Raw genomic sequence first — 14,754 nt, 5'->3', positions numbered from 1 at the left:
CCTCATATTGGGCTGTAGAATGAGCCTCTCGGCTCAATAACATAATATAACTATAACCATAACATTTAATATAACCTAATTATTTAAAACATAACACACACACACAAGTTTATGTTTCAACAATGATTCATTGATAGATACATAAATCCATCATGAAAATTACATATGATCTAGTTAATAAAAGCATTTAGACTCTTTTGTAATTTGTACCATATTGTTTCATTATGTAGTGTGTTGTACAAGAAATATTATCATCATGTGCTTGCGCCTAGTACATGCCATGTGTCAAAGTCAAATATTGGGAACTTAAAGTCTATTGCAGTATTTAGTTAGCATGAAATTTTATTAGTTTTGTAAATATGTTTGTTTCAATTTTTTACATATTTATGCATTTTGAATAAAATGAATTGTTAAGAAATGAGAAAAAGTGTGAAGGTAGATTTGATCACTTATTTTGGTTGTGTTTACATGGAACTCAATACTTTGGTTGATAAATTATCAAAAAATGGACTCTAGAGTTTAGGAATTCATACTAGATTATTCTATTTGAGTTTAGAAATGGTTTTTTTGTCTACATTTTTTTTCTTGGATTAGTTTATATGTATTATATGTAATATGTTGAGGCATCCCATATATGTACCCCAACTGCAGAACATCATAGTATGAGGGGTTCTTTTATATGTGATCGGGCTCATAATAGATCATGTAGCCCACTGATAGTTCATGTTCCACTCATAGATCCTTCCTTCGATGCCAGTTGAAGTGTCAGAGGCAGTGTTTATGTCTCTGTTGATGATCATGCTTCCTCTAGTGGATCTTATTTGCCTATTCTAGGTACAACTCCTGCATATTTAAATCCTCTTTAAACTTTATGTGTTTATGTCTTGAAATTGTCTTTCATTTTTAAATTTTCTTCAACTGATGTGTTTGAATTTAGTGTATATTTTATTATGCTTCTAGTTTTTTAATTATATATGTTAAATTATGTTTATTATTTGCAGGCCCTCAGCAGGTCGAACCTGAGGATCAAAATGCAACATCGATCCCTCTGTGGGATTATGCTAAAACTCATATCACATTGGAGGATGTTAAGACTTGTCATATGTACTTCACAACAAAGATACAAAACATCCATACTAATTCACCGACTCATATGGCACTGTCTTTGATGTTGGATAGAATCAATAAGTTGATCAAGACCTGTTGGAGGTCAAGCCCACATAGCCACCTCCTAAAATCCATACAGAGGATTAGCAGGCATGGGATTAGAGGTCCAGATACTTGGGAGGTGGTGAAAGATGCGACCAAGGACATTGATGTTCGTGGGGAGTTGTTTGACATCTCTATGGATCGCCCTACTAGACTAAGATATGATTCCATAAAATATTCTAGGAATGTTGATGCAGTCCCTTTTGTGTTTAATAGATTCATTAGATATTGGGGCTAGTTCCCCCAGCATGACCAGGTCACCATTTATTTCACCAAGAATTTATATGCAAAGTTTTTGTTACACATGAGGCGAGATTACATTGATACTAGATCTCATTATTATGGACCTGAAATTTTATGTTCCTATGAGTGTGATGGGCCTCGTAGGGATCCTATGCATGTGCCACCACCTCCAAGATTCTTGCCGCTACCATCTCGGAGTTTGGTATTACCGACAGAGCTAGAGGAGCTATCACAACTCAGTGGTGAGACTAGGGAGACTATTGAAAACAACATGCAGATGTCATTGGCCAATGTGCATGTTTTGTATGTATCATGATGCCATTTATGAGACTTGGAGGGTGCATGGTCTGTGTGACATAGAGTAGGTACATATATAAAGGAAAAAATTGACTCTTATTGTCAAATTATGCATAATCATTTATATTAATTTCTAGTTCGTATCAGATTGCATTTATATTAATAAGATCGACATAACATGTAGACACATCCCAACTATATGGATGAGCTTATGAGGTCATCTGAGGAGGTAGTTGATCATATAGGCCATCCTCGACCAGAGCATGTTTCCATGGATTCTCCTCCACCTCCATCTCCACCTCATATGCTCACTAATGTGGAGGAGAGTCGCTATGTAAAACTACATGGACCAACAGTTGAGGTAAACATTTTTATTCCTAAGATTTCAACATTTTCTTTTTCTTTAAGTTATACACATATGCTAATTAATTTGTAAACTAATTATAATTTGTCCTTACCATTGTGTACATAAGCCCATATGCAGAGTATCGTTGATGTCGCTATTATGTAAAGACATGAGTGGGATGATGGGTTTAGAGGCATTGATGATGTGGGTCCATCGATGTAGGCTCCAATCATTGAGGCACATGTAGGGGAGCACCAAACCCAGATTCATCAGACCCCCTTCCTATTTGACTTGCATTTAGACTTGACTGAGTTTAGTAGATTTATGTATATGTAATTAAAAATGTGGTTCAAGATCATTTATTTCCATATTTTTTATTTTGTACAAATAATAATCAAATTAGTTTGAATTTGAATGTGTTATATTGAAATACAAAATTATAAACACTTACTTTGCATGGCGGAACTCACATAGGAGTTCTGGTGGTACTCATAGTGTCATAGTTTGTATATTTTCAAGCTCATTTCATAGAGCACATTCACATGTGATACAAACTTTGTGTATTTTCATACATGGATAATTTATGGATGTACATCATGGACATTATTTTAGTTTATGGATGCTTATTATTTCATTTTATGGATGTTCATGTGATATTTGTAATTTGTATATTTTAGTTTATGGATGCTTATTATTTCATTTTAAGGATGTTCATGTGATATTTGTAATTTGTATATGTTTTCATATGGATAGGTTATTGATACATGTATTCACTATTTCATTTTATGTATTTGTATTAACCTTGTTTATGGATGCTCGTTAATTTTTGAAGTTTATGGATCTCTTAAAATTATTTCACTAATTTAAATATTTTTCTATATAATATAACTTCTGTTAGACTCCGTCTTGTCAGTCAATGAGAGATTGATTCTTCTTCAGCAAGTTTGTATCTGGTCAAGTGTGATATAACACTTTCCAGATCAGAGCATCGGCTAGGTGAAAAGCAAAGTAAGGCAAGGAAATTCTGCAGTGGCATATGTCTGTTCCTAGTTCTGATATGAGTCATTTGGGCTCCTAGGTTGATGTACAGTAGTGGCAATCCAACTAACATTGCAAATCCAATTAAATATGTAAGCGCCCAGATTGATATCAAAACAGGAGGCGGTAGATTGACACTCTACCAAAACTGTCTTTGTCATTGTCTTTCTTGAAAGAGAACACAACATCAGGGGGAAAACATATTTGTGCCCACATTGACATTACCTTGACAAAAAATAGAAACATGAAAATGTAGAAAAGTCGAGACATGATCAAGTGATAATCAGTGGATCAGTTGAGAAGTATTTGCTTGGCAACTCTGGAAATATTAGTCAATCGTAAGCCTATCACCTGCGCCCTTGGAAAAAGTTTCATAGCTCCAAACATAATCTCCAGATATAAATGTTCAGTTTGAGACAGAGCCGATTGCAACTACTCAGAGTTCCCAATACGTTTTAGAACATCCACATAAATCTTTTGGCACTTGCTTACCGGATCCAGGTCCAAGTGTAGCTAGCAACATCTCTCTTGAACAATCTTCCGGGTCTCATGAGTGGATCCATGGTACTCCAAAAACTAGCTACCAAAATTTTCCTTGTTCTCCACAAGAGGTAATATCTTATGGCTTGGGCCACTGTACTCAAGCTCATGAATGTTATACAAGTGATAAATATCGTATGAGTGATGGTTCAGTCCAAAGTTCCCCATTGCATGATAATGATTCTCTACAAAGTCAAAGATCAACTCATGAAGCTCTGCCATATTCTACTGGACATTCATTTTACAATTCTCCATCAGTTCAAAGTTGTTCATCTAATGGAAACCCAGCATCACCACAAGTATCACAAAATTACCCATCTGGTCTACATTATCTCCTTTCACCACATGGACCATATGGCCCAGCTAGAAGTGGCTACAGTGGAACTGAGCAAGAAGAAGATCTGAAATATATGTTGCAGAAACTAGAGACAGCATTACTAGTGTCTGAAAGTGATGATCCTGACAATTTTGGGTCCATGTGTGAGGAACAGGGATTTCCAGAACACTCGAAATGGAATTTTGAGATGATGCATGACACAACTGATAATTATTGCCAAAGCTCAATGACACTGAACCATGTAAAAGTAGAAATAGTGAATGAGGTAGATCTGGGGACAATTTTTTCTTCTACCATAGATTCCTCAGAAGAACAAAAGCAAGAACTAGAGTTTGATATCCCATATGGTGATATAAAAGAACTGCTAATTGCAGGCGCAAAAGCTGTTGCTGATTCCGACAATGACTCAATCAAGATAGATAAATTGATTGCAGAAATACGATAAGTAGCGTCAATATCTGGTGACCCAATGCAAAGGTTGGGTGCTTATATGGTAGAAGGCCTTGTAGCAAGGTTGGCTTCCTCTGGAGCGATAATTTATAAAACCGTGAGGTGCAAAGAGCCTACAAGTCCAGAACTGCTTTCATATATGCAAGTTCTCTTTGAAGTTTGTCCTTATTTTAAATTTTAGCTATATGGCTGCAAATGATGCCATCGCAGAAGCATTCAAAGATGAAGACAGAGTGCACATAATTGATTTTCAGATTGCTTAAGGTAGCCAGTGGGTTACATTAATTTAGGCTCTTGCAGCGAGACCACGTGGTCCACCTCATGTTTCCATCACCGGCATTGATGATCCTATATCAAATTATGCTCGAGGTGGAGAGCTGGGAACAGTTTTGTTGACTCTTGCTGGTCGTGTGATATTTACCAATTTCCTGTCAAGTGTAATGATCCATGCAACTCGCCCTTTTGTTGTGAGTGAGTGGATTCAAACCAAGATCGATGGCTATGAAGTTTCTGGAACTGTGGAACATGTTGGTTGGTGGTCTCCAACTATTGTCAGAGGAGATGATCGGGAGGATGTGCATATTCCAAATCACAAGTTCGTTGTGAGTGTTGTTCAGAATCTTACTCAGAAGAGCCATTGGTGCATTAAGACTCATCCCGCTATCAGCCATCTAGATGTCAGCAAAATTGGTAATATATAGCTGATATGCGGAAAGTCTTAGCAAAAAATCATCAAGTGGAGCAACAACGGTTGCATCGAAGAGTATTTCTGGATAATATCGATCCAGAAAATCAGGCGCTTTTGATTTTGGTTTCTTGATTTGTAAAGACCCGAAACAAACACAAAATGTCAACCATAAGCAGAAGAAATAGGATTCGATCTTCTATTAAGGGCTTTAGTTAATGATTCAACGGGATCTGTGCTCCATATGACAGCCATCAGAGGATTTTTAGGAAGACGCTGTTTTATTTTAGAATAGAGGAAACGCTTTTTGCCATTTTTATAATTGCAGGTGAAACAGTGCCCCTGTTTTGGGGTCGATTTGTTTTTCCCTTAGCAGCATTTTATTTATTGTATTAAAAATTCATTTGGGGTGTGAGGGAAGGAGAGTTCTGAGCGCTGGTGGAGGAGAGAGAACTGAGCTCCATTGTACAGTCTTTGACAGAGTTTTTTAATGAAATACACAGCTCTGGCTTTTGAGATTCCTGTGGTATGACAATTTAGCATAAGTTTTCCTTTTGTTTCATATGTAACTTGTTATGTTTTCATTTCACTTCATGATCATTTCTAATTGAACAAATGAAGTGTTTAGGCAGAATTCATAATACTTTATGCTCTACCTATAAGTTTGTTCATATTCAATGTTTTCCTCTGTTTGACAAGGATTCATCCTCTATGCCCTTGTCAGCTCCTCAGCAGTCTTGCCAGTCCATTTAAATCTCAATTTGATGTTAAATTTCTTGCCTACCTTGCCTCAGGAGATTACCTGTGTTTTTGATTACATTTCTCTGTTCAAGCTGTTACTTTGCCCATGCAGCCCAGAAAAGCCCCATCATTTTATTAAAAACCCTTTTGATTAGTTTACTAGCCTAAAATCAATGTTTCCTCATTGGCTATCTTGCCCGTTGAAGATCTTTACCGAGATAGACCAGAGAGAGCCCTCTCCTGCCCTGTAGGGCTAGCTACGAGGCTAAGTGGTTTGATGTTGCCTTGGAGTTTACCTTTTTCAGCCTGAGGTGAAATTTCAAGCACTAACAACTTCTACTAGTAAAACATATGTTCAATTTTGATTTCCAATTTGATAGACTAAGGAAATAAGTACAATCTTAAGTTATGATGCAAGTCACTTTGATACTTAAAATGAAAAAAAATATATCATGTATCAGTTTAATATTGAGCATGGAGCTTGTTAGTGTCCATTAGTTCCAGTGATCAAATGTACTCTTTCAATGTCAGTTGATAAGGTCCTAGGTCAAATTTTTATAGTTTCAAATATAATTTCCAAATAAAATTTGATCATTGGTCAGTGTCTAGGTTGTTACTACTCCCTCCATATTCATGGTCGCAAAATGCCATCATGGTCTATCATCACTCCTTATGATGGGTCACCAAAACTATGTCTTTGTCATCATTTTGGTCATCATATCATTATTATTCATATTGCAAAGGTCTAAAGGTCCAAATCATGGTCGTAGATATCCATTTGGTGTCATCATTAGGTCATATCATTAATGAGTCATATAGGAGCCATGTCATGACTATAGTCACCATCATGGTAGTAGTAATTAGGGGAAAAAGTGTTCAAAGATATTTCAAAGGTACATTTATCCTACATGGAGATGTAAACTTGCATAATAAAGTTAAAAAGTTGTAGTACACTACCACATTTCATCACTCCTAAAAAAGAATATGTGATGTCATACCACTACCTAAGCAAAAATAGACTTTCCAAGCTATAAAAGACCATCTAAAGATTTTAAACATATCATTCTATCTTCCCTGAGCTCTCATCCATCACTGAGCTTCATTTTAGCATCCAAAGACTTCATATTTCCACTAATAAACCCAAATTTGTTAGCATGTTGTGTTTCTTCTTGAGCATGTTGCACTTTTGCTAGCTTGTTGCGTCTTTTACTTTTGGAGGCCAAAGGAGAAAGATAAGGGTTCAATCATAATTCCACAGGTTTCAAAGGTTCTAATCAAGTAAGTGTAACCTCTCATAAGCTCTCTTTCAATGAATTTTCTTCAGCAAATGGTGAAATCCCTCTCCTAGGGTTTTCATTGAGTTTTTGGGTTGTCTCATTGTTTGCATCATTTCAATGAAGAAAACCCTAGTTTTATTGTTTCAACACCCTCATTCATACTTCATATACCTCCCCCAACCATTTCCCACACTCACCTCCCTTATTCCCATCATTTTCCCCACAAACACTAGCCCACCCTACATTTTTTCCAAATTCTGGGTTAGGGTTGTGTTTTGGCCTTTTTCCCCACTTACCCTCACTCATTTCAAGTGATTCCACCTCCAAAGTCTCCCTAACATCTATCCCTACCCCCGATAATTTTTCTACAAATTTTCCTAATCCCTATCCCCTCAATTCCTATACATAAACTAGCTGCCCTATTTTACCCTGTTTTCCTAATCCTACCCTTCTCTTCCCTCCAAACAAGCTAGGGTTTAAAATATGAAAACCAACCCCATGGACATTGAGAAGAGGAAGTATAACAAAGGAGGGAACATCTCCAGATATGAGCCAACTCATATGCAGGAGATCAATGCCTCATCATTCATTAAGAATTCATTTGAAGATGTGAGCTGCCTAAGGTTGTGTCAAAAGGTGCGAGAGGTGGGCGACCATCATGATTTAACAAGCCTATTTTCCATTAACTTCAACAAGGATCAGGCAGGGGTGAACTTTCCAATGTCAAAGAAGGAAAAAAAGGGTGCTTTTGTTTAGGTCTCACTACCATACTTTTTCACCTCTTGTTGCGCTTCTCAATAACCATACCTCAAAATTAGTTTATGAAGTAATGAAGATGAATTTTGGAAACCCAAATGAGGTTTTTGTTAAGGACATACCTAGTCATAATAACCTCCTTCAGGTTTTACATAGGTATCTTAGAATGGGAGATATTCAACTTTCTTGGAGGCCTATTTCAGAAAATCAAATTCTCCATTTTTTATTTCATGTTTTAGTCATTATTTTGTGGCACAGATTCCGAGAATATGGGAACTAATTTAAACAAAATTGCAAAAAATTGGACTGCCCAGAAACATAGCATGAGCATGTTGTGCTTTTCTTCATAGCATCCAAATGACAAGTGGATTACATGTTTGGATAGATATTGACCCCTAAAACATATATGTACTTGGTTTTCCATGTCAGCTCTCATTTTTGGAGGAAAAGTAAAAGAACATGCCATTTTTCATGTTTCTGCCACCTTTTTGAACCCCACACTGTGCTTCTAGAGTAACCATGAGAGATTATATTGTTATATGGCATGGAGGCATATTTTTTTAGGTTTAAAGGTTATAAGGTATTTTATACGTCAAGGGCTATCTGCACCAACCCTCATTTCATCTTGAAGATGCATAAAAGTGACCCAAAACAGCTCCAGAAAGGCACGTTGTGCTTCTACTAAGACACACTGTAGTTCTGTGGAAGAGGTAAATTTCAATTTTTTCTGAGTCAGAGTCACTTTCACTTGATGTAATTTGTCCTCTAAGAATTTCACTTAATGTAATTTAGTGTCATAGTGATAGTTAAACTGAAATTCATGTAAATCTCATGGTAATCAATGCTTGTAAAGTCAATGTAATCAGTTAAGTCTAAATAGGGAGTTAGTTTCTAACCTCCCTATGTTTTGGTATGGTTAGAGATATTCTTGTAAACAGCTCCTATGATGATGGATTCAATCCCTGAGAGGGGGAATGTAGTTTTTTCATCTATGTGTATCCTGATCTAAGTGATAGAAAGGGTTGGACACTCGAGAGTCAAAAGCTTGGAGCTAGTGTACACCATATTTTTGCAGGAATAATACAGGCAGTTGTAGCTATTATCTTGGGATTCTTGTGTTATGGTTAGTGACAGTGTTTTTTCTCCATTTTATCGCCCGTTTGAATATTAATTTCTCTTTGCTACCATATGTATTCTTTCATGTGATCATCTCATGAGTTTTTAAGCAGATTTCATAGTTTTATGCTCTGTTTTGATGAGATTTTCATGTTTATGTTTCATTTCTTCTGATAAATGAATTCATAAGTTTATGCTCATTTTGATTTTCCCCTATTTCAACCCTATACCATAATTACAACTCAAATATGTCACTAATAATACATACCTTTCCCCATTGTATCTCTGCAACTCTTCTTTCGAAACCATGACCTAGTTCCTAGACCTATGACTGTGATCCAACAAACCCTAAAAATCAAACCCTAGTGAACTGAATATCTAGCCTAAGATGTATTTTCCTCTCCAATCATTTCATTGGTTGTGAGATTATAGAGAGAGCCCTCTTTAATTTGGTAGGGCTAGCTACCATGTCCAAAGATTGGTTTGAGGTTACCTCCTTGGCTTCCTTTCTCAACCTTGGGACATTGAGGAGTGCTAACATTTTTGGCATTGTTGCCGGGGAAGCAAAAGGTCACATTTTCCCTAGGTGTGAACAAGAAGGACCAGATATGATTTTCTGATGGTGGATAGCAACCGGACACATATGAGGGCTAAACCATTCACCTAGATACTCCAATCAATTTTCAACCTAATTTGAATATGCCACTGGAGGATGAATCTTACCAACAGAAACATGAAAAGAAAATATGGAAAAATTAGGTATTCAACTTAGACTTTCATCCTAAACATCATTTTATTTTTCATAAATTATTTCTTCTCTTGTCATGAGAATATCAAGAACGTTTTCCAAAGCATACTATATTTGAGAAAAGATCCTAGACCCGCATTTGATTCCTTTCCTTTGAAGATCATGAATACAAATTCTCCTTACACTTTTGTTCTTGGTCAGGACATTTGTTATGAATCTTATGTTGATCATATTTAATTTTATGAGCCTCAAGAGATCAAGACTAATCATACAACTTTTGTCCATGCTCCCACACTTTTTAAAATTCCAGATAGATACAAACTTCTCATCTTACCTCCTATACTCCATGATTTCCTTAAAAATTATTACAAATATATTCCCAGGTTTGATGGAGAATATGGTAACATCACTGCTGAAAAATACATTCAGAGTTTTGAATAATTTCTTGACCTTTTTGAGGTTGAAGAATATGATGTCAGTATCATGATTTTTTCTTTATCTTTGCAAAGCGAAGCCAAGAAATGGTTCAAAAACTTGCCAGTTGCAAGCATCTTTTATTTCCATCATTTTGTGAGAGTCTTCCTTGATAAATAGGTGATCAAGAGGAATCCATTTTTTATTTTAGAAGAATATAATCATTTGAAAAGACATCCAGGAGAAACAATGCAACACTTTTCATCTAGGTTCAATCAAGCATCCCATTCAATGCCTACTGATATAAAACCGCCTCTCGGTTTAGCTCTCTTACAATACTCAGATGCCTTTGATTTGGAAATGGTTTTTCAATTGATAGAAAGGAACACTACAACACTCTAAGAAATGCAAGAAAATGTAATAGATGTGGAAGCTAATCTGTTGGTCAAAAGGTCAAAGTTGAAGGTAGAAGAGGGGGAGAACATAAAGAAGGAGTACCTGACATCCTCAGAATTGAAGATCGAAATTTTGTTAAGTAAGATGGAAGAAATGATGCAAAAGATCATCATGAGAGATTAAATTTTTGTTAAAAAACACCATGTCCCACTTATTGTAGAAGAAGAAGAGGTTGTTGACCCTAGCCATTTTGTTGTTAATCCTTGTTACCGTTGATCAGAAAATGATTTTTTTTAAATTCATTTATGGAAAATCATGAAAATGGATTTGTAGATCAACTTGTGGAGAAGCAATCTGTTGATCTAATGTATGCTTGATGTCATTCCTTATAGTGATGAGTTACCCAAGTATGATCAGTATGATGATGACTATGTTGTTGAACTTGAGGCTGACTTTTCAAAGCAATCAACGACATGTTTTTGGGAGGAGGAAGTTCAACTATAGAAACTCAAATATAGTACTCAGCTTATGCATATCCATCATGACAAAAATGAAGAAAAAGCAAAAAATTTCAAAGTAATGGAAAGGTTTTTGTCCTTATGTTTCACTTCATTTCAATTTATGAGAGAAAAATTTCCCAAAATTAAAAATCAGCGGTCTTTCAGTCTTGATATGGAGTACGGAGAAGACAATGAACTTCTTGATCGAGACTCCTTACCCTTCTATTTCTCCTCATTTTCAAAAGTAAGAGAAATTTATAAGCAAATAGGTAAGTGAGTTGTCAACCGTACAAATGGGAACCTTCTCATGAATCGGTTGAGGATGTCACTTGTGATATGGAAGCTTCTTTCATTCTAGAATCAGAGCCACTGAGTTACATTGAGTTTAAAACCACAGATGAAAGCTTAGAACCTTAAACATATTATCAATTGATGCAGGATAATTCTGTACCATTAAGTTTTGATTCATTTCAGTTTTTGAAGAAAAGATTTGATAATATCTCTTAAGCAAAGAATGACAAGCCTATAGAAAATCATGTAGTCCCATTGGAACCAATGTATAACAAGTTGCAACAGTCTTCTCAGGTTCTCCATGATCCAATAGTTGATGTTTTGGATGATATCTGTAGTCAAATTCCTTCTCCATTATCTAACTATGAGCTTAAAAATAGATATGATAAAAACTTGATTAGACAACCAGATTCATTGTCTTGTTCAGTAGAAGTATCATTCCAAAGCTCATAAAAGTGTAGTCATATCAAGACAGTTAAAAGTTAGAATTGCACGAAAGTAAGGATGAAAATGAAAGTTTATATTCATGGCATAAAGACCAGCTAGAGAAAAATTACAATATGTTGGATGAGCTAAACCTCAATGAACATTTTTTTGAAGATCCTTTTGCTAATTTGTTGCAATCATCAAGAAAAATGAATTTTATTGTATTTATGGATCATGAGCACATGTTCAGTGAACACTTTGAGTTGTCATTTAGATAATTTTCCTTTATGTCCTGTGCAACTGAATACAAGCATAAGTTAGACAGTCATTTGCTGGATTGGTTACACTAGAGGGATCATTTCACATGATTGTATATATATTATCAGCAAGTGGGAAATTATCATTAGGATTTGAAGCCCAAGGTGAAGGCCCTAAGATACTGATGGTCTTTTGACATATCTAAGTCAAGTTAGTTTTTCATTCAAGTCAAGTCAGTTTCAGTTTTTCTTAAGTTTAGTGAGTCAGTTATTTGAGTGTCAAGTGTTTTATTTTGACTCCATTTCCCAATGGATGAGCCTACCTAATCTACGATGTTCTTGTCACCTCCTAAAGGAGTTGTCATCCCCAATTGGAGCCAATGTTAGTGTCCATTAGTTTTAGTGATCATATGTACTCTTTCAATGTTAGTTGATAGGGTCCTAGGTCAAAATTTTATAGTTTCAAATATATATTTTCAAATAAAATTTGATCATTGGTGACTATCTAGGTTATTACTGCTCCCTCCATATTCATGGTCACAAAATTCCATCATGGTATGTTGTCACTCCTTGTGATGGGTCACCAAAATTATTCCTTAGTAATCATTTTGGTCATCATATCATTATTATTCATATTGCAAAGGTCTAAAGGTCCAAATCATGGTCTTAGATATCCATTTGGTGTCATCATTAGGTCATATCATCAATGAGTCGTATAGGAGCCATGTCATCACTATAGTCACCATCATGGGAGTAGTAATTAGGGGAAAAAGTGTTCAAAGAGATTTTAAAGGTACATTTACCCTACATGGAGATGTAACCTTGCATAATAAAGTTTAAAAGATGTAGTACACTACCACATTTCATCATTCCTCAAAAAGCATATGTGATGTCATACCACTACCTAAGAAAAAATTGAATTTCCAAGCTATAAAAGACCATACAAAGATTTAAAACATATCATTATATCTTCCATGAGCTATAATCCTTCACAGAGATTCAATTCAACATCAAGAGACTTCATCTTTCCATCAGTAAACCCTAATTTGTTAGCACACTGCGTTTCTACTTGAGCATGTTGTGCTTTTGCTAGCTTGCTACGTTTTTTACTTTTAGAGGCTAAAGGAGAAAGATAAGGGTTCAATCAACATTCCACAGGTTTCAAAGTCTCTAATCAAGTAAGTGTAACCTCTCATCAGCTCTCTTTCAGTGAATTTTCTTCAGCAAATGGTGAAATCCCTCTCCTATGGTTTTAACTGCGTTTTTGGGTTGTCTCGTTGTTTGCATAATTTTAGTGAAGAAAACCCTATTCTTCTTGTTTCAACACCCTCATTCATACTTCATATACCTCTCCCAACCCTTTCCCACACTCGCCTCCCTTATTCCCATCATTTTCCCCACAAACCCTAGCCATGCTATGTTTTTACCAAATTCTAGGTTAGGACTGTGTTTTAGCCTTTTTTCCCACTTCCCCTCACTCATTTCAAGATATTCCACCTCACAAGTCTCCCTAACATCTATACCTACCCCCCAAAATTTTCCTACAAATTTACCTAATCCATATCCCCTCAATTCCTATACGTAAACTAGTTGCCCTATTCTCCCCTATTTTCCCAATCCTACCCTTCTCTTCCCTCCAAACAAGCTAGGGTTTATAATATGAAAACCAACCCCATGGACAGTGAGAAGAGGAAGTATAAAAAAGGAGGGAACATCTCCAGATATGAGCCAACTCATATGTAGGATATCAATGCCTCATCATTCATTAAGAAGTCATTTGAAGATGTGGGTTGTTGATCTAATATCTTTTGCTTATAGATGTATTAAACAATTACATGGATAAATTGCAGCTTAACCATAGAAATTTTAAGTGCACATGAGAGAAGAGGAGAAACACATAAAATCATGAAAGAAGACAAGAGACTTGATAATAGAGTTTATCCAATTTGGACTACATCTCTGGGCCCTGATCAATCAATGGAGAGGCCTTCATCCATTAAGTGGCATGAGAAAGAAGAAGTACAATCAACATTTACAAAAAGGAGTCTTATACCTCCAATCTAGAAAATGGCTGAAAAATGGAGAGCTCTATTGCAGAAAGTAGCATCACCATTAAGTTCCTGTTGCCGAGAGGTGCAAAATCGATATAAAAATTGCCTAATTCTGACACTGGACCAAAACTGACCCCCTAGAAAATGTGCTCAGGCAATGTTTCGCCTCCTGTCACAAGCCTGCTCACGGTTCTGCCTCCAACAAATCATATGTCACGAAATACATGCATTCTCTCCTCTCTTGGGTGCACTATTAAAAAGGCTTGATGTAATGTTTGGTGGGCAGATAAACCAATGGAGGACCATTGGGTGCATTGGCAAACAAGGAAACTCGTTGAGGAGGGGTCGGGGGATCAAATCCCGCCCCTCCCTTTTGTTAATTCATAACAGTTATAGTTTATTTAAATGGGAGGTAGGTCTATTGGTTTGGTGGCCCTCTCCCCTAAACCTCCACCGATGCCTCTGTATAAGGTGAGTGTAGTGTGTAATCAGAGGTGGGTCCGTCAATCCTGGTGGCCCACTCCCCTAAGTCTCTGGCGGTTTGAATGTGGGGTGGAGGGGAGATGGGGTTAACAGCCCACTTCCCCACCATATGCATATACTTTTTGTTGGTGGACTCTTGGGGTGACAGGGTCA

At 36.3% G+C, this 14,754-nt stretch overlaps 1 pseudogene; it reads left to right on the top strand.

Moving 5' to 3' along the window:
* Positions 1-3,177: 3,177 nt before the first annotated feature.
* On the top strand, positions 3,178-5,161 carry LOC149201123 (uncharacterized; annotated as a pseudogene).
* Positions 5,162-14,754: the final 9,593 nt, after the last annotated feature.

Source organism: Pinus tabuliformis, chromosome 2_1 (assembly GCF_031772625.1).
Source record: "Pinus tabuliformis cultivar Carrire ecotype Pingquan chromosome 2_1, CPIR1, whole genome shotgun sequence".
Lineage (NCBI taxonomy): Eukaryota > Viridiplantae > Streptophyta > Pinopsida > Pinales > Pinaceae > Pinus > Pinus tabuliformis.
Note: the sequence above shows the minus strand (reverse complement) of the source record. Positions and strands in the feature narration are given on the sequence as shown.